Source organism: Sus scrofa, chromosome 14 (genome assembly GCF_054392235.1).
Source record: "Sus scrofa isolate SSC_HxYL_T2T_F1_AM1 chromosome 14, Sscrofa_HxYL_maternal_Yorkshire_Landrace_v2.0, whole genome shotgun sequence".
NCBI classification, from domain to species: Eukaryota; Metazoa; Chordata; class Mammalia; order Artiodactyla; family Suidae; genus Sus; species Sus scrofa.
This window is the reverse complement of record NC_139396.1, coordinates 40,651,864-40,679,587: the sequence shown is the minus strand read 5'-3', so window position 1 is coordinate 40,679,587 and position 27,724 is coordinate 40,651,864. Positions and strand designations below refer to the sequence as shown.

At 38.1% G+C, this 27,724-nt stretch overlaps 1 protein-coding gene across 16 annotated transcripts in view; it reads left to right on the top strand.

Annotated features, from left to right (window-relative positions):
- LOC110256746 (uncharacterized) overlaps positions 1-27,724 on the top strand; it is a 437,041-nt gene that overhangs the window by 250,298 nt on the left and 159,019 nt on the right. The gene's annotated exons all lie outside the window — the stretch shown is intronic.

Sequence of the window (27,724 nt, the reverse complement as noted above, 5' to 3'; positions counted from 1 at the left end):
GATAATGAAAAATTCTTTGTTTCTCTGTAGCAAAGTTGTAACAAGCAGCAAATAACTTGATGCATGTGAAAAAGTGTAGTGTAAACCAAAGAGCACCATGAAGGATTATTATTTATGCTTCAGTGCATGCATTGAACATGGTCTGCGTAATCTCTATTTTCAGAAACAAACCCTCCATCATGTTGACGTTTGCTAATTTTAAATCATGCTGCAAATGAATGATTCAGATTGGAACACCTGCTATCCTCATTTTTTTTTTAAGAAAATGACTATCATTTGATTTACAAGAACATTTTATCTTAATAAGTTCAGTTCAGCATTTATTAGCATGTATTAACCTGAAATTCCCTTAACAGAAAATCATATCTAATTCTTTTCTCAAATGTCACAGTAGTAACCATAATAGTCTAGAACACTAAACTCAGTAGGAGTGGATGGCCTTGATAATTCCCAATATTTTCCCAGGAGTACTTTGAAAAGTTTAAGTTTTGAAAATAAATAAAGGAAAAGAGTATTGTGTGGCTTATGAGGATCCAAACCTTTGGCCATTATATTTCTGTATTGTGTTCTATGCTGTGTAATTGGGATAACTGCATTTTTCTAGGCAATAACCTTATTTTAAGCCATTTTACCTGTTGTTTTTGTTTTAAGAGCAATATAGCAAGAAATATTATAGGCCAGTTTCCATAAATGGACGTGACTATGCATGATTCCAAACACAATTTTATTTTTTGATAAGGTGTATTTGTTGAATTAGGTGTTGTAGAGAAAGGTTGTGAACCCATTGCAGAACCTGTGCTCAGTGTCATGCAGTGATATTTAAGAAGTGTGGCATTATCAGATTTTAAGAGAGTTGGAAAAGAAAGGAAGGTTTGTGACTGTTCTACCAATGTAGTTGGAGAACAAGGCAGCAATATGAAAACACATCTTCAGCGCTGTGGCATTCTTGGCTGAAATAAGGAGTGTTGTTTGTTTATTTGCTTATTTATTTATTTTTTATCTTTTTTGGCCATGCCCAAGTTATGTGGAACTTCCTCGGCCAGGGATCAAACCCACGTCACAGCAGTGGCAATGCCAGGTCCTTAACCCACTGAGCCACCAGGGAGCTCCTGGTGTCTTATTAAAGCTCTGAATCTGTTTAGTGCAGGTAGGGTTGTGTTTAGGGGAGTCCCCTAGATATGTGTGGGAGCAGGGTTGAATTGGCATGAATGAAAGAGGGAAGAGAAGCTGAAGAAGTGACTGAGTGTAAGAACCACATAAGCCCCCATGGCATCGGAAGGGAAGAAGGTGTATCAACTCTTGTCTTCAGAGATTGCCACGGGACTTGCTGCCTACCTAGACTTTTTTTTTTTCCTCTGAAGATGTGATTGTGTTAAGGGAAGACAATTTAAAGAGCCATTGGAAAACTTCACCATTATTGTGATCTTTAAATGGAGTGAAATGTAACCTGCTCATTTTTGTTACTTGAAACCTCCTTAAAAGAAGACCAGACAAGTTCATTTTATGGCCTTTCAACTTCATAGTGAATATCACCACTCCCACAGAAACACTGGCATTGGACCCTCAAAGAGACCTCCTGACTTGCATGTTTTGAAGTTGTATGATTTTTCAACAGGAAGCCTCAGAAATTGTGAATGGCTTCTAGAGGATGGTATTGACATAATGCTGTAATGTTTAAGTTCTTTTGTTTCTCCTAAAATCTTCTACTAAAGAGTGATTCCGGAAAGCTGTGCTGTGCAAGAAGATTGAAGAAAACCAGATGTTGTTTTGCCTCCTTGAAACACTATGCTGTACAAGGCCTAGCCCTCTGGAAGTTTTTCTTTCTTAGTTTCGTTCAGCATTTTGAATAACAGTATCACTTAGAGTTTAGGACCATCTTGAAATCAGTTTCCCTTTAAGTGGGATCAAAAAAGAAATAATCCAAGCTCTGTTCTATTTCATCAAGAATCTTCATGCATCTTTCTTGCTGCACGTAGAACTGTGGAATCAGTACACATCTTCTGGACCAGCCTGAGGGTAGAGATGCATGTGTCATGTTTCTGCTGCTCCAGGACACGGTGGCATTTTACAAATGGTCAAGGCATTGAGAAGGAATCTTTAGAGATCAGGTTTCTATTCTGAACTTTCAAAAATGTCCTGAAATATAGTACTTTGTGGGTACATGCAGTTCAAGGATAAAGAGAGGAGTAATTTGCCATTTGTACTAAATTAAATCAGACTTTCAGTTCAATCAAAACAGCTTGCAGCTGGATGCAATAATCTGATTTCCTGACACTCAGAGAAAAATTGAAGGCCTCCAAAAGACCCCTGCTGATCTTCAACATGAAATAGAGTTCACTGGCAATTTCACTCACACTCTGAATGCCTTCACATTTAATAAGCTAAAAAAAAAAAATGCAGATAAAGCATAAGGTTAGCTGGAGACGGCTCTCAGGTAGTGTTTTATTACAACTAAGTGAAACACACAGCGCAGTGCCTCTAAAGGACCATGCTCCTGTTCTCCCTCAAAGCAGCTATTTTGTTAAATATGCTGTTAGATGAATCTCTGTATTAGTGTCCTGGGAGTATTGTTTTGACATTGGATGTGTGTTAAAAACATAATCAAAGGCTTCCGAGAACAAATGCTAGAATTCAGTATGAATAACTTCTTGGGAAAGTAATGAGACAGATAAGAGAAAACCTCAAGTATCCATTAACTGTTGATTATTCATGCTAGTGAGAATCCAAATTTAGAGATAAATCTAGTCCTGGCAAATTAGCTCCATTTATAACAGTTCGTATTTATCTTGAGTTTTGACTATACGAATTGGTCAATGGAGACCTTTCAGGATGTGGAATGGACTTTTTCTGTTGCTCCAGAATTAAAAATTGCTGAATGAAGAGGAAAGAAGCACAAAGTGATAATACCTTCTAAAGAGATCTTCTTGCATTTGAAATCAGGAACTCCTTCTAGGGCTTCTCATGAGGTTTTAAAACTGACCCTGATGTCTTTCTTCCAAGTCTATCCCCTTCTTCATAAGCAGACAATTTACTGGCGAGGCACAGGGTCAAAATAAAGACATTGTTTAGATTATGAATCCTTAGCAATAGGGGTGCTGGCATTCTTCTCCCTCCCTTTTATGGTAGAGCACATCCTGACAGTAAGCAGGTAGGATGCTCAAAGAGGCCAATTGAGGAGGGACTAACAGAGGGACCATTTACAAGGTGGGACTAATTAAGAGAAGTAAAAAAGGTGTAGTGAAGCATACTGCCACCACCAAGGAAGCTTGAACCACCACTAACCCAAAGCGGCAGGGAGGGAACATGATCACTAGAACCCAGAGCTGGGGATGGAGAGGAAGGCAGCTTGGTAGGACCAGCAGGCTTCTGAAAAGGGACATGGCCCCTGACCTGGCAAGGAGAGGGTCAAAGAGATAAATACCTCAATATCTTTCTCCAAATTCTGGTTTCCTACCAGTGTCTCACTTTGGCAGAAGCCAGTGAGCAAAAGAGCCCAGGTGAAGTTTCACATAGAAGCCAGCCTCCTGGGTGCAGAGAAGAGAAGCTGGATGTGCATCTGGAGGGGCAAATAGAGGTGACCCAGCACACCACATTGGGGGCTCTCCAAGTATCACTCAGGAGGGATCTGGAGGGAGCTTTGGGATCTCATTCTCTGGCTGGAATCTTAGCTTCTTTACTGAGGGAAGAGCCATGAAGGAGATTCAGGCCTTGTCCCCCCGAACCCTTTGGATTCAACCCATGGTGATGCTGGAGAGGAGACTGCCATCAATCAGATGTGATGTTGATGTAACATTGTCCTGTGCAACTGCATTGAGCTGAATTGGAGCTTTTACTACCTGAATGTGAAATGGAAGCCTTAAGACTTATTTTGGATGCTGTTGAGAGGATAAGAAATGGTAGTTCAACAAGGCACAGTTGTAGCCAGTGATTGTAAATAAAGCAAAACCACTACATATTTGTACTTCGCTGAGTCAAGACTTTTTAGTAAAATGGTTACATTGGAAAATTTGGGAACAGTAGCACAAGTGTATAATTTATATGACAAACGACAATTTATATGATAAACGACAATTGACAAGCTTCTGACTAATTGTGGCAACATTCCAAAGTGTAAACTGCTGATTCTTGATTCTCATTTGTTAGCTGAAAAACTTGGACCAATGAACATTTTTTTTGGGGGGTAAAATCCTATGAAGAATTTTTTTTTTCTAAATGAAGGATACATTTTCTTTTCTTAAGAATTCCTAAGTCAGATTATCCTGGAGTGGACAACATGGTATGAAAACCTTTAGTTTTTGATCTTGACTACCAAAGAACTTCACACTAATTTAAATATTAGTATTTCACTATGTACCATCTCACTATAACACATTATTTATTTTCAAGCAACAGCAAACTGGTGACCATCCAATAGAAGAATCAAGAGGCCTCCCACCCCGCTTCAGAGGCTGTTGGTGCCCTTAAAGCCCTCTCCCTAACATTGGGGAAGGTTGCTGGTGCCTGTTGGGATAACCCCTTCGTGAAGTGGTCAGTTGTTTTGTTCACTGACTCTTCTCTCTAAGGCTGGACTTCCTGCCCTCTGTGGTTAAGCAGGACCATGAAACTAATTTTGGTTAATAAGTTGTAATTTGGGGTGATGTTTATACTTTTCAGATCAAAGTACCTCCCCTTGAGAGTTTGGAGTTTTTACATATACTTTAGCCTCTTGTGACTGATGTACTGGGGGTGAGGTGGGGGGCTGCACAGGTTCTGGAAGTCAGGAAACAGAGGTCTCTGTCTTAGAGGTATGCACAGCCTTCTGTTACGCAGGTGTCTGAAAAGATCACATGAGCCCCTCAGCCTGATTGGGAGCCATCTCATGGATAGACTTTCTGGCACAACAATATTTTGACAGTTTTAGACAAAAAATAGTCGTGGAATGTTCTGTTAGTCTATCTGGGCTACCAAAAACCTATGAGACATATATTTCATCTTTTGGTAAAACCGTAGAGCCTGTGCATGTGCCCAGCTTCTTAAATAGGGAGGGACTCTGTCACCCAGCTCCCTTGTGGTAGCGTCTAGAAAGTCCCTCTTTTCTTGGACTCTTCTGTATTCCATTTCAGGATAAGAGCCAAGGGGAGGCTGTGTGGTGTCAAGGTTGCTAAGACAAGAGCTGTTACCCTTCTGATTGGTGGTCCCCAGAAGAGACCTTTGAGCAAGCTCCTCTGTTCCCACTGCCCCAAATCCATAGTGACAACCAACTCAGGATTGGAAGGTCAGAGTCCTTGATGGAAAGCTGCAGAGCTTGCTAAAAATACCATACATTTCTTTAAAAATATATGTGAATGAATTCTTTTACAAAACCAGTAAGAACCACCAGGCCATTTTATGTAGCCCTGAGCTACTCAAAACCATCAGGCTGCATCCTTTAACTAGGTCCTCAAATGTTATCTTTTATTTTTATTATACCAGTTATACATAGACATATTCTTCTTTTAACATATAACTCAGGGTCATGTTAACTCCCTTTGATCCCTCACTGGTCTGTATCATCTCTTGCCTTTTGTAGAGGTGACACCATTGGCAGATTTATGAGTGTAGGGGGTGAAACAGCGTGATTCTCCTCTCACAGGCCCTTCCTGGAGAGTTTTTTGGTCACTGGGTATCCCCAGTTCATCTGCCCCTTGGTCCAGTTCTCTGAACCCTGTTTTAACTAATAATATTGTTTCCCACTTGGGGTCTGACTTGGTCCCCTTGTCACCCATTAGCCCTCATCATCTCTCTGTAATAATGATCCTCACACTTTGTGATGTACCTGATGAATCCCATGTCCAGCCCACCTCTCATAGAATCCCAGCCTTTGACTGCAGTTGTTCCTTGTCTTAGAGGAGCTCCTTTTTGAAACCCTCCTTTCTTGGGTGGAATTGAATAGGAAGTCCATCACCCCGCCACCCCAAGCCATAATGTGCTGAGTCATTAAGTGATAGTTTAGCCCTGGAGTATCAGCAACAATGTCCTGGGGACATGCAGAATCCAGAGTTCCAAAGGGAAAATGTGCAGGAATTCCTGAGTACATCTTTGGTCTTGGTCACTTTCTGCAGTAAGCAAACACAGAGTTCAGGAAGGAGACTGGATAGAGAAGCGAATTAAAGATCTTCCTCTTCTAACCTTCATGACTGGCTCTTGCTTCATGTGTCTACAAGAGATGTAACTTTTAGAAAATGAACTTCTTCCCATTGGAGATTGCTGACATCTTATCTCCCTAAGTGTTATATTTCTAGCAGCAAGGAGTCAGTGGATGTCAGAGGGTAGGCTTTCAGATACCTGACCCAATAGCATCAGTGATATATTGCCCCACCTGGGGTGCCTGGATTCTTAAACCCTACTGCTGGTTAGCCTTCAGCTGTCTGAAGCCAATGCCTAGGATTCTGGATAACATGGAATTTAGGACTATTATTAACAGCACAGGGAACTTTAACCAATATCTTGGGATAGACCGTAATGAAAGATAGAATGAGCAAAAGAATGTGTATATATACACTCATTCATCGATGACTATATATATTTATCAATGGAAGATGATGAGGGCTAAAGGGTGACAAGGGGACCAACATATGTGTATGACTAGGTCATAATGCTGTACAGCAGAAATTGATGGAACATTGTAAATCAACTATACTTTAATAATATCAATAAAAATATTCCCTGCAAGTTACCTCTAACGTGCTTACCTCTGTGGTCGTGGTTGGGTGCCGGGAAGCTTATGCATTTGCCCCACAGGGGTCTTCTCTTGGCATCACCATCATGGGGAGCATTTATCTTCATCCTTTTCTAGCTGATAAATCTCCTCTTCCATCCATTCCCTCAGTTCGAGGTGACACATATCAAGCTCCCTCATGGCCCGTCCCTATAGCCCTCTTCATGGGTCAGTCTAACTTTATTCTATGTATCTGAGAATACAGGAAGAGTACAGCTCTCAGTGTTCTTTGCAGCTGGATTGAAGCTACGTAGCTGGACTCTGGTCTGGGGATGTCGACTGAAGTAATTCAGACTCTTTTGAGCCTTTCGCTTAGAAGCTTCCTCTTTAATTCTCCTTCATGGTGATGACCTGAGGTTTAAGCTGAAGAAACATGACTCCTAAGGTCTGTGGATGAAGAGACAGACCTTTTTTTGAGTTAAGTCCTTACATTTGGGGTTTGTCTCTTTTAGTAGCAATGTTGAAAAAGTGAATATTTTTCCCAGTACAGTTTATCACAGGATATTGAATATAGTTCCCTGTGCTGTACAGTAGGACCTTGTTGCTTATCCATTATATATATATGTGTGTGTGTGTGTGTATACACACACACACACACACACACACAAGTTTGCAACTACTAATCCCAGACTCCCTCTCCAGTCCACTCCCTCTCCTCCTCCCTTGGCAAACACACATCTGTTCTCTATGTCTATGAGTCTGTTTCTGTTTTGTAGATAGGTTTATTTGTGCCATATTTTAGATTCTATATTAGTGACCTCATACGGTATTTGTCTTTCTAAGAAAGTAAACTTCTTTGACCTCAATTCTTTTGTCCTCCAGAGATGGGTTTTGGGCCAAGGGTCACATGCTGTCTTCTTGCTGACCTCCTAGGAAGATTCTGTGTGGTCAGCCAGCTCCTCCCTCTGAGATGCAGAAGTAGATGCTATGTTTGCTCTGTTCTCCCTCTGTTGTGGGCTTGTCCACTGCACATACTCATTTTCATGTCTAAAGTGATGATTTTAATATGCTTTGTAAAGTATTTCTTTACATGAATGCTTTCCCTCTCTTTCCTTTCTTCCCTTAGTTCCTATCTCTCCTTCTTTCTTTACTTTTTTCCTACTTTATTTCTCTTTTTTTTAAACATTGGTTTTTGCACATGTAACGTCATCTTCTTGGAATTTAATCTCCTCATTTCTGGTCCTGTCACCTGGATGCACCTGAGTCAGCCTTCAGGAGTGAGGTGAGAGGTATGTTTTCCTGAGAAGGGTCCTCTGGCCCCGTGATGTCTGCTGGGCTCTGCATCTGCCCTCTTCTCCTTGCTGTTAAATTGTCTGTTATGCTTGTGTTGCCTCTGCTAGAATTCCAGCCCTTTGAGAAAGGTGCTCTCTTCACTCCTGCATTGTTAGAACCTGGTATAATGACTAGGACATAGAAGGTGTCAAAAATATTTGTTTAGAATGAAATGTGACATCTAGAAAACCACCAGGTTTCCCTCTATATTTATTTTTATTTTTATTTATTTTTTTTTTGTCTTTTTGCCATTTCTTGGGCCGCTCCTGTGGCATATGGAGGTTCCCGGGCTAGGGGTCGAATCAGAGCTGTAGCTGCCAGCCTACGCCAGAGCCACAGCAACACGGGATCCAAGCCGCGTCTGCGACCTACACCACAGCTCATGGCAACGCCAGAACCTTGACCCACCGAGCAAGGGCAGGGGTTGAACCCGCAACCTCATGGTTCCTAGTCGGATTCGTTAACCACTGCGCCACGATGGGAACTCCTCCCTCTTTATTTTAAACATTAGGGGGTTCATAGAGCAATGGACTCCAAGATTTGTGTTCGTTTAACCTGTAGGAGAATTCTTGAAATATTTCGTGTGCACACATACATTTTAATGGTGAGATCTAAAAGTTCTAATCATACATTAAAATAGTTTTAAGGAATGTAATTTACAGTGCGAGTGAATTTTGACATTTTAAAATGAAACCCCTATATCATTCTTTAATTATATCAGTGGAATACTGTATTACGGTGATGTGAGGACCCATCATCTTTCATTTTAAAAATACATGAATAAGCTCATTTTTAAAGTCAGAAATTTTACCTTGTTCCCTTCTCTCCTTGAAGTTATATTTGCATTCCTTTTCCCTCAGTAAAAAATATTTCTTTACCATATTACATTTTTATGATTAAATGTGCTATTGACAACCCTATATTAGTTACAAAGAAATAGGATAATCAAAAATATTTAAGAAATGTATACTACACATGTATGGTATATATGTGTATACTGAATTCTCTCTATATATTCACATGTAATAATTTAATTCACATGTTCATAATATACATGTATTCTACTTATATATCTTGCACATATTTATTGTACATATATACACATTTTAATTTTTCAATGTTTTATTTTTAATTATTTGACTCTAGATATTAAAAATGCTATCATAAAAATTATTTACATAATTGATCAAAGCAACTTATATATATTAAAGCTTGATAGGAGTTCCCATTGTGGCTCAGTGTGCTAAGGACACAACATAGTGTCTGTGAGGATGTGGGTTTGATCATTGACCTTGCTCAGTGGCTTACAGATTTGTCATTGCTGCAAGCTGCAGCGTAGGTCACAGATGCGGCTCAGATCTGGTGTTGCCATAGCTGTGGTGGTAGGCTGGCCACCTGCAGCTCAGATTCGACCCCTAGCCTGGGAACTTCCATATGCATAGGTGTGACTCTAAAAAGAAAAAAAAAACCTTGATAAATAATTATTAAGTATGAAGATAAAATTTTATCAGGAATGCATTTGATAACATAAAATATGCACAATATAAATACCAAATATACATGTACTCTAACATATTTAAATTTTTTCATTGATTATCCTATTTGTTTGCATCCAATATAGGATAATTAAACTTTCTTTTTAATGATGTATTAGCTAGCAAAATGATTAAACTCTTCTTAAACAGTCTTGAAAGCAAAATACGACTTGCAAAAACATTTGTTACCTCGTTCATTGTTGAATTTAGTGTTAGTTTCTGAGTATAATAATGTCTTTTTCAAGATATATCAAATATGCATGATAGATTTTATTCATTTTAGACATACTAAACTAGGTTTAACCTGGTATGTTTAGAAAAGACTGAGACAAAATAAGTTATTATTATTTAAATGCATTTTGCAAAAAAAAATTTAGTAAAAAAATGCTTTTACCTTGATGTGCTTTAAATATATACATATTTAAACCATTAGTGCTGCAGATTTAGGTCATTTAGTTTGTGGAAAATATTTACTTTATAATATATATTCCAAAGACATTTTCCATAGTCAAAAAATCTGCCAAATCAGACTTAATTTCTGTCAGGAAAAGTCTAACTTCAGTTTTCAATTCACGTAGACACGTGAACATGTGTCTCTGAGACAGAAACCTCACTTCTGAGGCTGGTTTTCTTGTGCGTGGTTGTCTGGGTGATGACCCCTCTCGGGTGCGGTGCAGTCTGACAATCACAGAGAGATGGAGGAGGTGAAATTTTTAAGTAAAAATTGCCAGCAGCCCCTCCATGCTCCCTAATATATCTAAATCTAAAACATGACCACCTAAACCAAAATAACAAGTTTTCCAGGCATCTCTATTCTTAACAGAAATATATACAAGTACACAAAACATCAAGACTTTTTTGCTTTCTTCTTGTTACTTCTCTGAGTTTTCTAAGTTAAAAAAAATTTGGAGTTCCTATCGTGACTCAGTGGTTAATGAACCTGACTAGTATCCACTAGGACGCGGGTTTGATCCCTGGCCTTGTTCACTGGGTTAAGGATCTGGTATTGTCGTGAGCTGCAGTGTAGTTCACAGATGTGGCTCAGATCCTGAGTTGCTGTGGCTGTGGTGTAGGTTGGTAGCTACAGTTCCAATTCAACCCCTAGCCTGGGAACCTCCATATGCCACAGGTGTGGCCCTAAAAAGACACACACATGCACACACACACACACATGCACACACAGAACATATAGTGCATGTATCATGAGGAACTTGGAAATACAAGATGATTTTCAATATATAAAAATGACACATAGAGCAACTAAGTGATACCACTATATACCTATTAAAAAGGCTAAAATCCCAAGCACTGACAACTTCACCTGCTAGTGAGGAGGTGGGGCACTTGGAATTCTTAATTACTGCTCACTGGAATGCCAAATAGTATGGCCTCTTTGGAATTCAATTTGACAATTTCTTACGAAACTAAGTGTACTTTAATCCTATGATCTGGCAGTCACTCTCCCTGGTATTTATCCAAATGGGTTAAAAAACTTATGCCCACACAAAAACCTGCATGCAGACATTTATAGCAGCCTCATTCCTAATTGCCAATACTGGAAAATAACCTAGATGTCCTTAGGTAGGTGAATGGATAAACTACGGTATTTTCAGATGATGAAATCTTACTCGGAGATCAAATAATGAGCCTTCAAGCCATGAAAGGACCTGAAGGAACCCTAAGTGCATAACCGGTGAGTGAAAGCAGACAGTCTTGAAAAGCCTGCTACTGTGTGATTCCAACTACAAGGACATTCTGGGAAAGGCAAAACCATGGGGACAGGAAAACATCAGTGGTTTCCAAGGACTGAAAGGAGGAGAGGAAGGATGCTTAAGTGGAGATGCTTAGAGTAACAAAGCCCATCTTTGTGCTACTGCCCAGAACAGGTGCCACGTAAAGAGTGACCACTTATGTAAGTGATGCAATATGTTAATAATAGGGGAAAATATAGGGGAGGACCATTAGGGGGGATATAGTAACTCTCTGTACTTTCCACTCAGCTTTTCTGGAAAACTACAACTGCTCTAAAAAATAAAATCTATTAATTGAAAAGAGAGAGAGATATCTAGTTAGTCAAGAGAATGTAGGTATAGACTGGGTAGTAGATGATATTAAGAAATTACTTGCAATTTATAGTGAGTATGATGTTTGCAGTGGTTATATATACCTAAAAATCCTTATAAGAGATGTGTACTGAATTCATTAGAGGTATAATGATATACATCAATTTTGATGGAATTTACATCAAAATTCTACAGAAAACAATATTGGGTGTGTGAGAGTGTTTACTGTGCGTGTATATGTTGACAGGGTTGGGGGGAGATGTGAAATAAGATTGGAAACAATGTTGAGTGATGGATACTCACATTATACTAGAGTATGATTTTTGTGTATTCTGAAATTTTCCATAATAAAAATTCCATAATAAAAATTTTCCATAATAAAAATTAGGGTTAGGGTTAGGGTTAGTGTTAGGGTTAGGGTTAGGGGGATAACGTTGATATTAGAATAAAAACCAACGTCAATAATAACGTTGATATTAGAATAAAAACCATGTTATGCAGCACTGTATCAACCAGAAATTTCTAAATAAAACCCTGTTATTGACGTCTTCTATTTATATTCTTTGTTTTCCACCTGGCTATGGTGCAACCACCCCTAAGGTTAGAGAAGTTAAATGCCACTGATGAATTGCAGTGGCATTAGTATGGATTTGCAGAAGACTTTTTATAAATGATCTTCCAATTAAAATGGACGATTCACCTGTGGCTTTGCACAGAGTTATGTTTACATGTGTCAATACTGCTCATTCTTTATTTTTCAGATCTTAGTGGGATGGTGAGTGTTTGGAGAGCTTCTGGAGTGATCGGAATAGGCTTATTAAACATTTTTAAAAATAGAGTTCTAGGAGTTCCTGTAGTGTCTCAGTGGGTTAAGAACCTGATGACTCTGTTAGGGTGCAGTTTGATCCCTGGCCTGGTGGTAAAGGATCCCGAGTTGCCAGAAGCTGCAGTGTAGTCACATATATGCCTCAGATCTGGTGTTGCCATGGCTGAGGCATAGGCCAGCAGCTGCAGCTCTGATTTAGTCCCCTAGCCTGAGAACTTCCATATGCTTCAGGTGTGGCCATAAAAAGAAAAAAAAAATAGGAGTTCCTGATGTGAATCAGTGGTAACAAACCCGACTAGTATCCATGAGGATGCAGGTTCAATCCCTGGCCTCGCTCAATAGGTTAAGGATCCGGTGTTGCTGTGGCTATGGTATAGGCTGGCAGCTGCAGCTCCAATTTGACCTCTAGCCTGGAAACTTCCATATGCTGCACATGCGGCCCTAGTAAAAAACAAAAACAAAAACAAAAACAAAAACAAAAACAGAGTTCTCTCAATATAATGGAACATGAAATTGACATGGTACAGCAATATTGGAAATACTTACATTTTTTTCCCTTGGCTTTTTAGGGCCGCGCATGTGGCATACGAAAGTTCCCAGGCTGGGGGTTGAATTGGAGCTGCAATTGCTGGCCATCACCACAGCCACGGCAACACAGGATCTAAGCCATGACTGAGACCTACACCACAGTTCATGGCAATGGCAGATCCTTAACCCACTGAGAGAAATCAGGGTTCAAACCCACATCCCCATGGGGGTTTGTTACTGCTGAGTCGCAAACAGGCTCTCCACTTACTTCCTCAAATTAAGAGAAGAATTACTTCTCAGTACCTCAGATAGTGCTATGTGTGTTATAATGAAACTCATGAAAAGTTTATGCTAGCTGGACTAGAATGAAAAGAAAAAGGGAGAATTAGATGAAAATCTAACAGGATATCTGTTATTTTTCAGGCATCATATTTTAGTGTTTTTATATATAGTATAGTATAAATACTAGATATAAATTTTTTTCAGGGATAGTATATTTTATATATATTTCCTCATCTATTCCCTATAGAAACACTAAGAAAGTCATTATTATTATTATAACTCTGCAGATGAACAAATTGAAATTTAGGGAAGTTAAGTAAAAATGAGCAATTGGTTTATAGTCCAGATAGAAAGTGAATTGAGGCAAGCTTCAAATCCCTGATGGATCTTACTTGAACGCCCATCTTTCACCCAATGATGCCTTATGTAACTGAGTACACAGCTGATTTGGACTGGGGGTTATTGGATAAATAAGAAGCTTCTCTGAGACATGGTGAGGTCATGAAAGCAGGTCTGTGTCGTGTAGAATGACCACAGAATCTCAGACTTCAATGACGTGTACTCTGGGAGATGGAATGATTGATAGATGCACAGTGGCAAAGCAGAAAAATCGGGAAAAAAGTTGCATCAAACAAGAAAGTATTAGAAGCAGCAGGAGATGACACTTATGAAAATATATACAGAAAACTCAGAAACTATAAAATTGCTAATCAGTCTTCAGTAAACTCAGCAGGCAAGAAGTTACAAAGAGCTGCTAATGAATTATTAAACTGAAACATGGCCCTGGATTAAGATAAAAAGGAGTTTGAAAATGACATCTTCCAAATGATATGAAACAAGTGTGACAATCAGCAACTCTGAAAATGTTGTGAGGGTGTTAAGGGGGTGCTATTTGCCTCACATGTTTCTACATCAATTATGCATTTTAAAGTAAACTTGAAGAGGTTCCTAATTAAACTCCTTGTACAGCTGTCAGAGGACTTTTTTCCTTATTTAGTACCAAGCTTAGAGACTGTGATAAAACATCCATGATTACAAATACTCAGTGAAAGAGCGAATGAATTAAAGATGTGCTGAAGATTCTGAAGCATCTTTCAGGTAGCTTCTGAGTAGAGTTGTCTGCAACATCACAAGTTACTAGATGTGGAATTTTCCAACATCTCAGTCTCCTTCCTTTATTTCCATCTAGACATGTGTCTGTGGTCATGTGGTGCTGTTATAAATAACAGTGAGAAATTACTGGATGACCAGGAAGGCTTACTGCCGTTTTGGGAGAAGGATGGACGTCATCTAGAACAGACAGTTTGTGAGAGGCCAGGATTTGTCAATAGAGAAAAGGATGGATCTCAATTACAATTTCTCCCTTCTCTCTCAAGAGCCATTGTGCTAGAATCAGGCTAAAAAGCTCTGCCTTACATTCTGGGCAAGAGAAAGTGACTGGTAGTAAGTCAAGTCCTCTCAGGTTGAAAGTAGGTCACACAGAAGGACAGGAGGGTAGAGGAATTGGCTGAGAGCTTGATGGGCAGATGGTATGTTTTGGAAACACTGGGCTAAGTATTGGCCAATGGAAACCCCTAATATGTTGAAGGAGAGCCCAAGAACATCTGGGGGTCCTCAGCTCAATCATCCCATGCTCCATCGCCTGTCACCAGGAATAAGAACAGAATCACAGGATGGAGGATATACTCAGATAAATGACGCTCACTCATTTCCAACAGCCTATGGAGAAAGTGCAGGAAATCCAGGAAGGCTCACCGTGGGCAGAAGTAATGGGTTGGCAGAGGCTGAGGGTCAGGTCCTGGAGAACACAGAGGTGCAAAGGCACTGTCCCCATACAACTGGGGTAGTGGTGGGCAGACACCTCAGGATTAGGGGAGAGCACTGGTATGGCCTGGAAAATACAGAATCTGCTGTCCTGGGGGAGGTGTGTCCAACTCTGGTAGCCAAATACCACTCAGAAATCTACTTTGAAGATAATTCTTTAAGGAATTACACAGAGGAAAGAGGCCTGTTGTCACAAACTATCTTTCACTTTATTTGGGGACTTTATTTTTCATGCTGCTCTTTGGTCATAAAGCAATCAAATGTGTTTTCTCCTCAATTCATCCACTAAGCTAATGACTAATTTTTCTTCTCTTCTTATTTGGAGTTCTTACAAGATTGGTCTTTGCTTTTGTTTCCTCCAACTTATCCACCTCTCTTTTCATTTTAGAAACAATATTGAAAAAAACTTTATCAAGGAACTTTAAAAAGTGGCTTTGTTCAGGTATAATTTCATAACTTTAAAAATAACTTTATTGAGTTACAATGCTTTATGGTTTTACTGGTGACAAAGAGAAGACACCACCCATTACAAGTGTGCAATTGAATTATATTTTTGGTAAACTGAGTTGTTCAAACATCACTATAAATCAGTTTTGGATTATTTCTTTTTTTTTTTTGTTTTTTTTGTCTTTTTCTAGGGCTATACCCGCGGCATATGGGGTTCCTAGGCTAGGGATCTAATGGGAGCTGTGGCCACTGGCCTTTGCGAGAGCCACAGCAATGCCAGATCTGAGCCGCGTCTGCAACCTATACCACAGCTCATGGCAATGCCAGATCCTTAACCCACTGAGCAAGGCCAGGGACCGAACCCGAAACCTCATGGTTTCTAGTTGGATTTGTTAGCCACTGAGTCACGAGGGGAACTCCTGGATTATTTCTATTATAGCAATAGTGTCTGCAATGGCCTGATTACTATTAATTGTAATTGTCTTTCCCCTTAACCGCAAGGAAACAGTATTCTGCTTTCAGTCTCCATAGATTTGCCATCTTTTGGACTTTTTACACAAACTGAACCATACAATATATAGTCTCTGTGTCTGGCTTCTTTTTCTGAGTGTTAGGCTTTTTTGAGTTTCATCCGTGTCTTAGCTTATATCAGTTCTTTGTTCCTATCTATTGCCAAATAGCATTGCCAAATAGTTTTCAATAGTTGTATGAATTTTTCCTGTTATTCAACTCATACATTATTTGATGGACATTTAGGTTGTTTCCAGTTTGGGGTTATTAATAAATGATTCTGCTAAAACTATTGTGTGTAAGTCTTTTAGCAAATGTATGTTTTCAGTTGTCTGGAGTAGAAGCCCAGGAAGAGAATTTCTAGGTCATATGGTAATTCGTGTTTATCGATTGAGTAGTTTCTAAATTGTTTTCCAAAGTGGCTGTAATAGTTTGTGAAGGTCCCATAACAAAGTACCATGGACTGAGTGGCTTAAACAACAGAGATATTTTTTTTTTCTCCACTGTGGAGGTGGAAGTTCAAGACTGAGATGCTGGCAGCGTTTGTTTGCTCCTCTTTGGCTTGCAGATGGCAGCTGTCTCCTGGTACCCTAACATAGCCCTTTCTCTGTGTGAACATGCATCTGGTCTCTAGCTGTGTGTCCGGATTCCTCATCTTCTAAGGAGACTGGTCCTACTGGATTAGGGCCCACACAAACAGCCTCATTTTAACCTGGTCATCCCTTTAACAGCCCTATCTCCAAATACAGTTACATTCTGAAGTTCTTGAGTTTAGGTCTTAATATATGAATTTTGAGGGGACACAATTCAACCCCAACAGTGGCCATGCCACTGTTTATACTAGAAATATACAAGGGTTCTAATTTCTCCACATTTTTGGAAACATTTATTGTTGTCTGTCTTTAATTATAGCCATTCTAGTGTTCGTGATTTGCTATTTTGTGGCTTAAAGTTGCATTTTCCCTAACAACTAATGATGTTAAGCATCATTCCATATGCTTATTAGCCATTGTTCTATCTTCTTTGGTGAAATGTTTATTCAAATCCTTTGCATAATTTTAAATTGTTGGCCATCAAAACTGGATACAACCTCTTTTAGTCATTCTTTGAAATGCCTGCAATGATAAAAATAAAACATCTTAGAAGAGTGCATTAAGATACTACCAGAAGGTACATAGAAGTCTTGTACCTCAAAGACATGGAAGTCATGCCCCAAGGTTTTCCAAATACAGTTATGATTAAATTCATTAGCATCTTCTCATAGTTCCAAACATGAGGTTCATCAGTCACTGAGTGGGGGCTGAATCTTGGGAATACTCAGAAACATTCCCTCAGCAGAGAAATACTCTGAATAAGAACATATTAACTATAAGATCATGCTAACTTTTCCTATTCTCCTTCACCATTTATATACGATGATTCCTACTTATTTAACAGTGGGAAAATCCGATCCCTACCAGGGTTTCTAGGCAGACTTTGGAAACAAGGATGCCCGTGTGCCTAATGTTGGTTAGAGGATATTTGTCTTGAACAGTGTTGAACCATGTCTTGCCTTTAAAATGTTTACTGTTAATTGATTGCTGACATCGAAATTATACATATATATGTATATATATATAAAAGGATTTTTAGCTTCTCATTTTTTAAAACACTGACCAGCATGCCTGCATGAATTAATTGGCTGAATGTAGTAATTTACCCTCCTCATTGGTCTCTGGCACTTAGGCTGAATATCACCACCAATAATCTCTATGCTAGTCCTGTTATTTTACTTATAATTCAGTTAAGATAAAAATGAACCCTTTATATCCATCTCACTTCTGAGTTTATAACTGACATTTTTTGGTCAGTCACATCATGAAACTGGGGCAGAGTCACTTGTATCCTTTGGTTCACTGCATAGTCTCCCAAATAATTGCTTTGTTGCTGCCTTGTTCAGGAAAGCATAATGTTATGAACTTTGTGATGGCAGGGCGGTTTTTAAAAATTTTTCTGCTATAACCCAATGCATAGAATAATACCTATAATGTAATAAACATTGAAATATCACTTGTATAATGGGTGACAAACTAGGATATGAAGCCATTATTTACTGTGGTGTCTATTTCTAACTTATTGTTAAGTTCTATCAATTTTAGCTCTGGGTATCTCTCCATCTTTACACTCAGCCTAAAGCAAATCACCACCTCTCTTAACAAGACTATGAAAAAGCCTCCTCAAAGAACTTCCTGCCTCAAATCTGGCTATAATCCACTCTATTCTTTACAGAGAACCCAGGATGTGAAAATATGGTCATTCTTCCTCCTCTGTCACCCTGAACCCATTTCTCCTTAGGATATGTCCCAGGATATAAGGTACAGCACATAATACACCACCTATGGTGTTATTTGTTAGGTGGCAGGAAAACCTCCCTGATTCTTAATGGAGAAACTTCCTGGGAATAATTGATAATCCTTCCTGATTTGCTTATGGGAGAACCCCGAGGAAAATGGATCTGCTCTATTGTGGAAACGTCACCTTTGAACAAAGAATTTATCTGTATATACTGAAAAATACAATGTACAAAGTTCCTGTCATGGTGCAGCAGAAATGAATCTGACTAGGAACCATGAGGTTGTGGGTTCGATCCCTGGCCTCACTTAGTGGGTTAAGGATCTGGTGTTGCCGTGAGTTGTAGTATAGGTCGCAGACACAGCTGTGGCTGTGGCTGGTGGATACAGCTCTGATTAGATCCCTAGCCTGGAACCTCCATATGCAGCAGGTGCGGCCCTGAAAAGACAAAAAAGACAAAACAACAACAACAACAACAACAAAACCAGTGAAAGTTCTTCATTGAAGGAGGATATTCAGAGCCTATACTTCTGCTGTTTCACTGTAGATTTGAATATCATTGTATTAAGATTCAGTAGTCCCCTTCTTCCCTGTGTTACCTGCTTCCTGATCCTCCCCATTCCTTTATGCTGGCAAAACAAACTCAAAACAGGTATAAGGTTAATAATTTTTAGGTATGAGCCATTGCATTTTTGGGGCATCCTTTATTTTGGCCTAGCTGGATTGTAAATGGTTGGGGGCACAAGATTCAATTTATTTGTTGTAGGAAATTTTGAACCTATTACCCTGTCTGAGGCTAGCTTGTGTGACTTGCTCACCTTTGCTGTATTCTCATTTTATGTTAAAATACTTCTGGGATGGGATAATAATTTCTCTCTCTCTACCAGTAAAACTGGTAAATATATAAGTTCACAAGAGAATTGTGCTAATATATATTTTTATTCTACATGGGAAATAGCATTTTTGGAGAATATTTCATTGTGGAGAACTAGATGTGTTTTGCATACAGGTTCACAACCAGTAAATTAAATATGAAGATAAATGGAAGGCACAGGACTATAAATGTAGAGGATTCTTGATGTGAATGTGCCCAAATAACACCTCTTGTGGAAGTAATTATGTGTCTGGATACATAGGCAAAAATATGACTTTGTTCTTACCTGTTATATTCTCATGCTGCACTAGGTACTAAAGACCCCTAAGTCGATTCTGCCATTCCTTTACTGAGTCATGTTGGGTCAAGAAGAAATGTAATAAACAAGTGTTCACTATCCCTCCAAAGTTACTAGGATATCAGCTGCATCAAGACATGCACGGTCTGTATCAGGCAGCCTCTCCTTACAAAGCTATTCCACCTGAAGAGGTAGACATGTCCCAGTGACAGACTGTCCCACTAAGTGTTCTGGGAAAACTGTCTAATACATCTTTCTGCAATGATGGAAAAATCCTATATCTGCCCAATATTCAATATGATAACCAGTACTTGAAATGTGGCTAGTTTGAGGAACTGAACTTTTAATTTTATTTAACTTTAATTGAATTAAATTTAAATAGCCATATGTGGTGAGTGACTACTGAACAGTGCAACTCTAGAAACCTTTTTTTCTCCTAGTTTTATTGAGAAATAATTGATGTACATCCTGTATAAGTTTCACTATATATATGTATGTGAATATATATATACACACATATTATTACTACAATCAGTTTGGCTAATATCCATCATCTCATTAATTAATTTTGTATCCTGAAACTTTACTGAATTCCTGGATGAGCTCTAGTAGTTTCCTCATGTCATCTTCAAACAGCAATAGTTTTACTTCTTCTTTCCCAGTTTTATTTCTTTTTCTTCTCTAATTGCTGTGGCTAGGACTTCTCAAACTATGTGAATAAAAGTTGGGGAGTTCCCATCATGGCGCAGTGGAAACAAATTTGACTAGGAACCATGAGGTTGCAGGTTCAATCCCTGGCCTCGCTCAGTGGTTTAAGGATCTGGTGTTGCCATGAGCTGTGGTGTAGGTCGCAGACATGGCTCAGACCCTGGGTTGCTATGGCTGTGGTGTAGGCTGGCAGCTGTAGCTCCGATTCAACCCCTAGCCTGGGAACCTCCATATGCTGTGAGTATAGCCCTAAAAAAAAAAAAAAAGGGATAAGAGAAGGCATTCCATCATCTCATATAGGTTGAATAAAAAGACAAAAAAGAAAAAAAATGCTCCTTGTAATTAGAACTCTTAGGCTCTACTCTCAAAAATTTTCCTGTATATCATAGAGTAGCATTAACTATAGTGATCATGTTGCACAGTATATTCCTAGCACTTATTTATTTTATAACTAGATGTTTGTATCTTTTGATACCTTCTCCTAGATGCCCCCTTCCACCACCCTCCACCTCTGATAAGTATAAATCTCATCTTTTTCCATGTTCTTTTTAGATTCCATGTATAACAAAGATAATATTTTAGTATTTGTCTTCCTCCAACTTATTTCATTTATCATAATACCCTTAAGTTTCCTCCATGTTGTTGTAAATGATAGGATTGCCTCATATTTAATGGCTGAAAGATATTCCACTGTGTGTGTATGTGTACATACATACATATATGCTATAAGTTCTTTATTCATTCATCCAGTAATGGATGCCTAGGTTTTTTCTGTGTCTTGGGTATTGTAAATACTGCTGCATTATTGGACGTTCAGGTACAGATAGCTTTTTGAGTGAGTGTTAATATAACTGGATTATATTTCAGTTCTATTTTTAATTTTGGAGGGATCCCCTCTACTCTTTTCCTTGTGGTTATACCAATTTACAAGGTCACCAACAGTGCACAACCAACAGTGCACATGGTTTTCTCCATAACCATGCCAGCATTTTTATCTCTTGTTTTTTTGATGATGGTCATTCTAACATATGTATAGTGATGTCTCATAATTTTAATTTGCATTTCTCTAATGATTGGTGATATTTAGCATCTTTTCATGTACCTTTTGGCCTTTTGTATATCTTCTTTGGAAAAGTGTGTATTCATGTTTTTGGTTGTGTTTTTTTTTTTCTGTTGAGTTGTATGCATACTTTATATATTTTTGATATTAATCTCTTATTGGATATATAATTTACAAATTTTTTTTCCCATTCTGTAGGTTTTCTTTACTTTGTTGATATTTTTTTGCTGTACAGAAGCTTTTTAGTTTGATATAATCCCACTTGTTTATTTTTTATCTTGTTACTTAAGCTTTAGGTGTCATATCCAAAAAAATCCTTACCAAGACCCAAGTTGAGGAGCTTTATTTTATTTTCTTCTAGGAGTTTCATGGTTTTAGGTCTTACATTTAAGACTTCAATCCACTCTGAGTTAATTTTGTTGAGTTGTGTAAGACTGGGGTCCAGATATGTTCCTTTATATGTGAATATCCAGTTATCCCAGCACATTTATTGAAGAGACTATCTATTCTCCATTGAGGATTCTTGACTCCCTTGTCAAATATTAATTTATATAGATGCTTGGGTTTACTTCTGGACTCTTGATTCTGTTCCTTTGGTCCATTTGTCTGTTTTTATGACAACACCATACTCTTTTGATTACTATAGCTTTATAGTATAGTGTAACTCAGAAATTGTGATGCTTTCTGCTTTGTTCTTTCTCACAATTTCTTTGGCTACTTAGGGTCTTCTGTGGTTCCATATAAATTTTAGGAGTATTTTTTCTACTTCTGCATTGAACCTATAGTATTGGTATTTTTACAGTATTCTTCCAATCCATGAACATAGATACCTTCACTGTGTCAATTTATTGACCTTTATCATGTCAATTTTGATTTCTTTGTAGCTTTCTGAGTAGATATCATTAAGTTTCTTGATTTATTCCTAAGTACTTAATTGTATTTTTTTGTGTGTGTCTTTTTGTCCTTTTTAGGGCCTCACCCACAGCATATGGAACTTCCCAGGCTGGGGGTCTAATTGAAGCTACAGTTGCTGGCCTATGCCATAGACACAGCAATGCCAGATCTGAGCCATGTCTGTGACCTACACCACAGCTCAAGGCAATGCGGGATCCTTAACCTACTGAGCAAGGCCAGGGATTGAACCCTCAACCTCTTGGTTCCTAGTTGGATTTGTTTCTGCTGCGCCATGACAGGAACTCCGTGTTGTTATTTTAAATGGGTTTTATTTCTTTATTTCTTTTTCAGAAAAAAAAATTGTTACTGTATAGAAACAATACTGACTTGTATATTGATTTTTTAGCCTGCAACTTTATTGATTTTTTTTTATTAGATCTAATAGTCTTTGGCTGATTCTTTAGGATTTCCCTATATAAAATCATGTAATGTGCAAATAGAGACAGTTTTTCATCTTCATTTCCAGTTTTAATACTTTTTATTTCTTTCCTTGCCTGATTGCTCTGGTAACTTCCAGTATTATGCTGACTAGCAGTGTTGAGGGTGAGATGTTGTGAGACATTCTTGTATTGTTCCTGATTTTAGAGGAAAAGCTTTCAATCTTTCACCATTGAGTGTGATGTTGTGGGCTTGTCACATATGGCCCTTATTATGTTGATGTATGTTCTTTCTATTCCTAATTTGTTAAGTGTCTTGTTAGGAATTTTATCGAATGCTTTCTCTGCATATTAAAATGGTCATGCTAAGTGAAGTAAGCCAGTCAGAGAAAAGCAAATACATGATATCACTTATATGTGAAATTAAAAAATGATACAAATGAACATATTTATAAAACAGGACAGGCATAGAAGACAAATCTATGTTTACCAAAAAAGAAGGGGAGAGAGATAAATTAGTATGGGAATAACAAATACACACTACTATATATAAAATAAATAAACAACAATGATTAACTGTATAGCAAGGAGACTATATTCAGTATCTTCTAATAAACTATAATAAAATAGAATTGGGAAAATATAGGCATATACATATAAATGTATAACTGAATCATGTTGCTGTAAAACTGAACAAAATACGACTTTTGCTACATCCCATAAATTCTGATATGTTGTATTTTCATTTTCATTTATCTAAATAAATTTTTAATTTCCCTGTTAATTTCTTCTTTGATCCATTGGTTGTTCAGGAGAGAGTTAATTTTCATGTGTTCATGAATTTTTCAGTCTTTCTCTTGATATTTACTTCTGGTTTCATGCCATTGTAGTCAAAAAAGGTACTTGATATTATTTCAGTCTTCTTGAATTTTCCAAGATTTGTTTTCTGGACTAACAAATAGTCTATCCTAGAAAATGTTCCATGTGCATTTCAGAAGAAAGTTTATTCTATCATTGGATAGAAAGTTCTATTAGTCCATGTGGTCTATAGTGTTGTTCAGGTCTGCTTTTTCTTACTGATTCTCTGTCCTGATGTTCTATGCGTGATTGAGAATGGGGTATTAAAGCTCCCCAATATTACTGTATTATTGTTTATTTACCCTTTAAGCTCTGTTAATTTTTGTTTTTTATATTTAGGTGCTCCAATGTTAGGCACATATTTATAATTGTTATATCTTCTTGATGCATTTATCACTTTATTACTATGTAATGACCTTTACCTTCTTTGTGTCTTTTTAAAAAATCATTTTAAGTCTAAGGTCTATTTTGTCTGCTACAAGTATACCTGCCCCTACCTTTTAATTGCTTACCATTTGATTCAAATATTTTTTAAAATTCCTTTACTCTTAGTGTATGTCTTTAAGGCTAAAGTGAGTCTCTTGTAGGTATCATATATTTGGAATTTTCAAAAAGCCATTTGGCTGTTCCATATTTTTTGATTAAAGAATTTAATCCATTTATGTTTAAAGTAATTTTTGATAGGTAAGAATTTATTATTGTCATTTTGATCATTGTTTTATTATTGTTTTGTAGGTCCATTTTTCTTTGTTTCCTATTCTGCTGTTTTTGGTGTCTGTATTTTGTTGTTTTTTGGTATCAGTATGCTTTGACTTCTTTATCATGCTCTTTTATGTAATTGCTACTTGCTATCCCTGGTGAGTACCATAAGGTTTACACAAAATATCTTAAAAATATAACACCCTGTTTTAAGCTGATAACAAACTAAATTGAATAGAACTCCTAATGTTTATACTTCTCTTTCCCTTCACTTTTTTTTTTTTTCTCTTTTGATGGCTGCACCCACAGGATATGGAAGTTCTCAGGCTAGGGGTCAAATTGGAGCTGCAGCTGCCAGCCTACACCATAGCCACAGCAATTCAGGATCCAAGCCATGTCTCTGAACTAAACCACAGCTTGTGGCAATGCCAGATCCTTAACCCACTGAGAGGGGCCAGGGATTAAATCCACAATCTCATGGATCCCAGTTGGGTTCGTCACCACTGAGCCACAACGACAGCTACCCCCTCACAATTTAAGTTATTGCTTTTTACAATATATATATTTCTTATATTTTTTAAGTAATGACATATTATTATAGTGTTTTTACATTCATTTTTAAAAACTTTTAAACTAGAGTTGCAAGTGAATTAAGCACCACCATTACTGAATTACCAAATCTAACTTTGATTACATTTAACCATTATCATTGAAATTAAATAGTATTTTTTTTTTTTTTGTCTTTTTGCTATTTCTTGGGCCGCTCCTGCGGCATATGGAGGTTCCCAGGCTAGGGGTCGAATCGGAGCTGTAGCCACTGGCCTACACCAGAGCCACAGCAATGCGGGATCCGAGCCACGTCTGCAACCTACACCACAGCTCATGGCAACGCCAGATCATTAATCCACTGAGCAAGGGCAGGGACTGAACTCGCAACCTCATGGTTCCTAGTTGGATTTGTTAACCACTGCACCACAACGGGAACTCCTAAATAGTATTTTTATATTTTGTATAATTTTGAGTAGCATCCTTTTACTTTCACTTGGAGCACATTCTCTGGCTCATATCTTATAAGGCAGTTCTAGTGGTGATGAACTCTACCAATTTTTATTTGTCTGGGAATGTCTTTATCCTACCTTCATTTCTGAAGGACAGCTTTGCTGGTATGCTAATCTGAATTGACAAGTATGTGTGCTAGCCTGGGAGAGGGGCAATTTGGTCAGTGTGCAGCCATTTCTCTTACATTTAGTACACAGTCTGTTTTGGTCTCTGGTGCAGGGGGTGCTTCAGCCTCACCCAGTATTCTAGGTTATCTCAGTGCTGTCTTGACATGAATAGTTGTTAGTTGTTTTTGTCAGGGGAGGAAAGTCAGGAAAGACCTTTGTCACAACCCACCTAGAGGCTGTTTTGAGCCCTGTGCTAATGGTAAATCTCTACCATTAGTTCTGCCATCATAACCCAGATACTTAGCCCATTATGCTCTTTATACTTCTAATCTCCAGCTCTTCATTGCCTCCATTATACTTTATGGATCTGAAGTTTTATAACATCAGTAAACCTCTTGTACCTGAGTTTCTCTACTTTTTTCATCTAGATGAATTTTGACTTTTCCTCTTGAGGGTACACCTTCCCCAGAAGCCATGTCAAATGAAAGGTGATTATTTCCTCATATTTCATGCTCTGTAGGACCTAGTATTAAGTGTCTTAGCTCAATACTGTTTTAGCTCTTCGGTGCTGTTTCCAGGCCATTTTACCACCTTTTTTTTTTTTTTTTCTTTTAAAAATATCCCAGCTACTTTGAAACTTATGTGCTCAGTTCATATCACCTACAGCCAAGTGTCCATCACTTTTCCCAACCACTGGCTCACAGTCATGACTTTGATACAGACTTCCTTTCCATCAGTGTTGGTAATTTACCATTCTTGGTAATTTTGTATGGATTCATTTATATGGATAATTCATTTAACACTTGGCTTCTCATAATCCTGACCCCTTTATCCATAATAATCTCTCTTCTATCTGACTTTTTTCTACAGCTGACTCTTACAGGCATATCTTATAACCATCCCACATTCCAAGTCCCCGCATTTGAGTACCTTATTCCCTCCCACCACTTAAACTTCCAAGGCTCTCACTTCAACAATTATGTGATGAATTGAGACCTCTTGTTTCACTGATGCTTCTATGATCTTAACCTTCAATACTTTCATTATGTTCCTCTTTTTTTCAGCTTGGGGACCATGCCCATCACATATCATGCCCTTTTAAAAACACTCTTCAAACTTGCTTTTCTTTCATTCTCTCAAAATTTCTAAAACTTAAAATGTTTACGATCTGGCCCTTTACTGAAAAAAACTTGCTGAAACTTGCTTCAGAACAATAGTAGTAGTTACAAACAATAGGTTAATAGCATCAAATTTTAAGAGATGTATTTTCACCTTAGCATTGTATAGTCACCAATGAAATTTGAGAATAAAATAACGACATATTCAGATATATAATCTCTTATAAGGATTGGGAGCTTGGGGTTAATAGATGCAAAGTATTGCCTTTGGAATGGATTAGCAAAGGGATCCTGCTCTGTACCTCTGGGAACTATGTCTGGTCACTTATGATGGAGCATGAAAATGTGAGAAAATAGAATGTGTACATGTATGTGTAACTGGGTCACCATGCTGTACAGTAGAAAAAATTATATTGGTGAAATAACAATTAAAATAAATAAATAAATTTACTTCCCAACACACATAATTAAATTCAACCATTTCTACCTTTGTTGCTTTTTTGAACTCCCTCTTTCTCATTTATGTTGTATGCATTTAATTTTCTCAGTAGTTAAATTATAAACTCTAGATAATTGGGGTGTTGAGCAATGACTTTCTCATCAAAAGCACTATGTCTTCATTGGAATCGTGGATTCCAAAATGAGCTCAGATCCAGGATATTGAGTTGATGTGGTTACTGCAGAGGTAAAAATGGGTCACCCCATCCAAAGTCTGGTCTGGGTGTGGACCCTGGTGATACTGCACACACGGAGGGGTTGTGAGAATTTCATTATTCATGTCACGAGGAGTTCCTAGGAAGCAGAGAATGTTTCCATATTTACAAGCAGGTCTCATATGGACTAAGAAAGTCGTGAGAGGTTGTGTGGTGTTTAGTGGTGCGGCAGGAGGTGGGTTCTTACAGAGATGCTGGGACTTGGGTGGTCTGACCTTCCTACTGGTGCCAAGGGGAGCACAGTCCACTCTCCTAAACTTATCCAGATGCGGGTCAGAAAAGAAGGGAGGATTGGGGCTCAGAAGTCATCAACAGGCAAGTGGAATTTTTGACAAGACTCGTTAAGATAATAACAATAATTACCCAATAGCACATCATTTGAAGGTTGATCCTGCCTTTTTCATTTTTGTCAAGTTCCTTCCTTCTAAAAGAGCCAAGTATTAACTTTTCATGTGTATTAGCATATCTAGGAGCAAAAGTATGGCAATGGGTTAGGAGAGTGATCTGATAATATTATTTGGTGGATATTAAGTTTAACTTAAAGG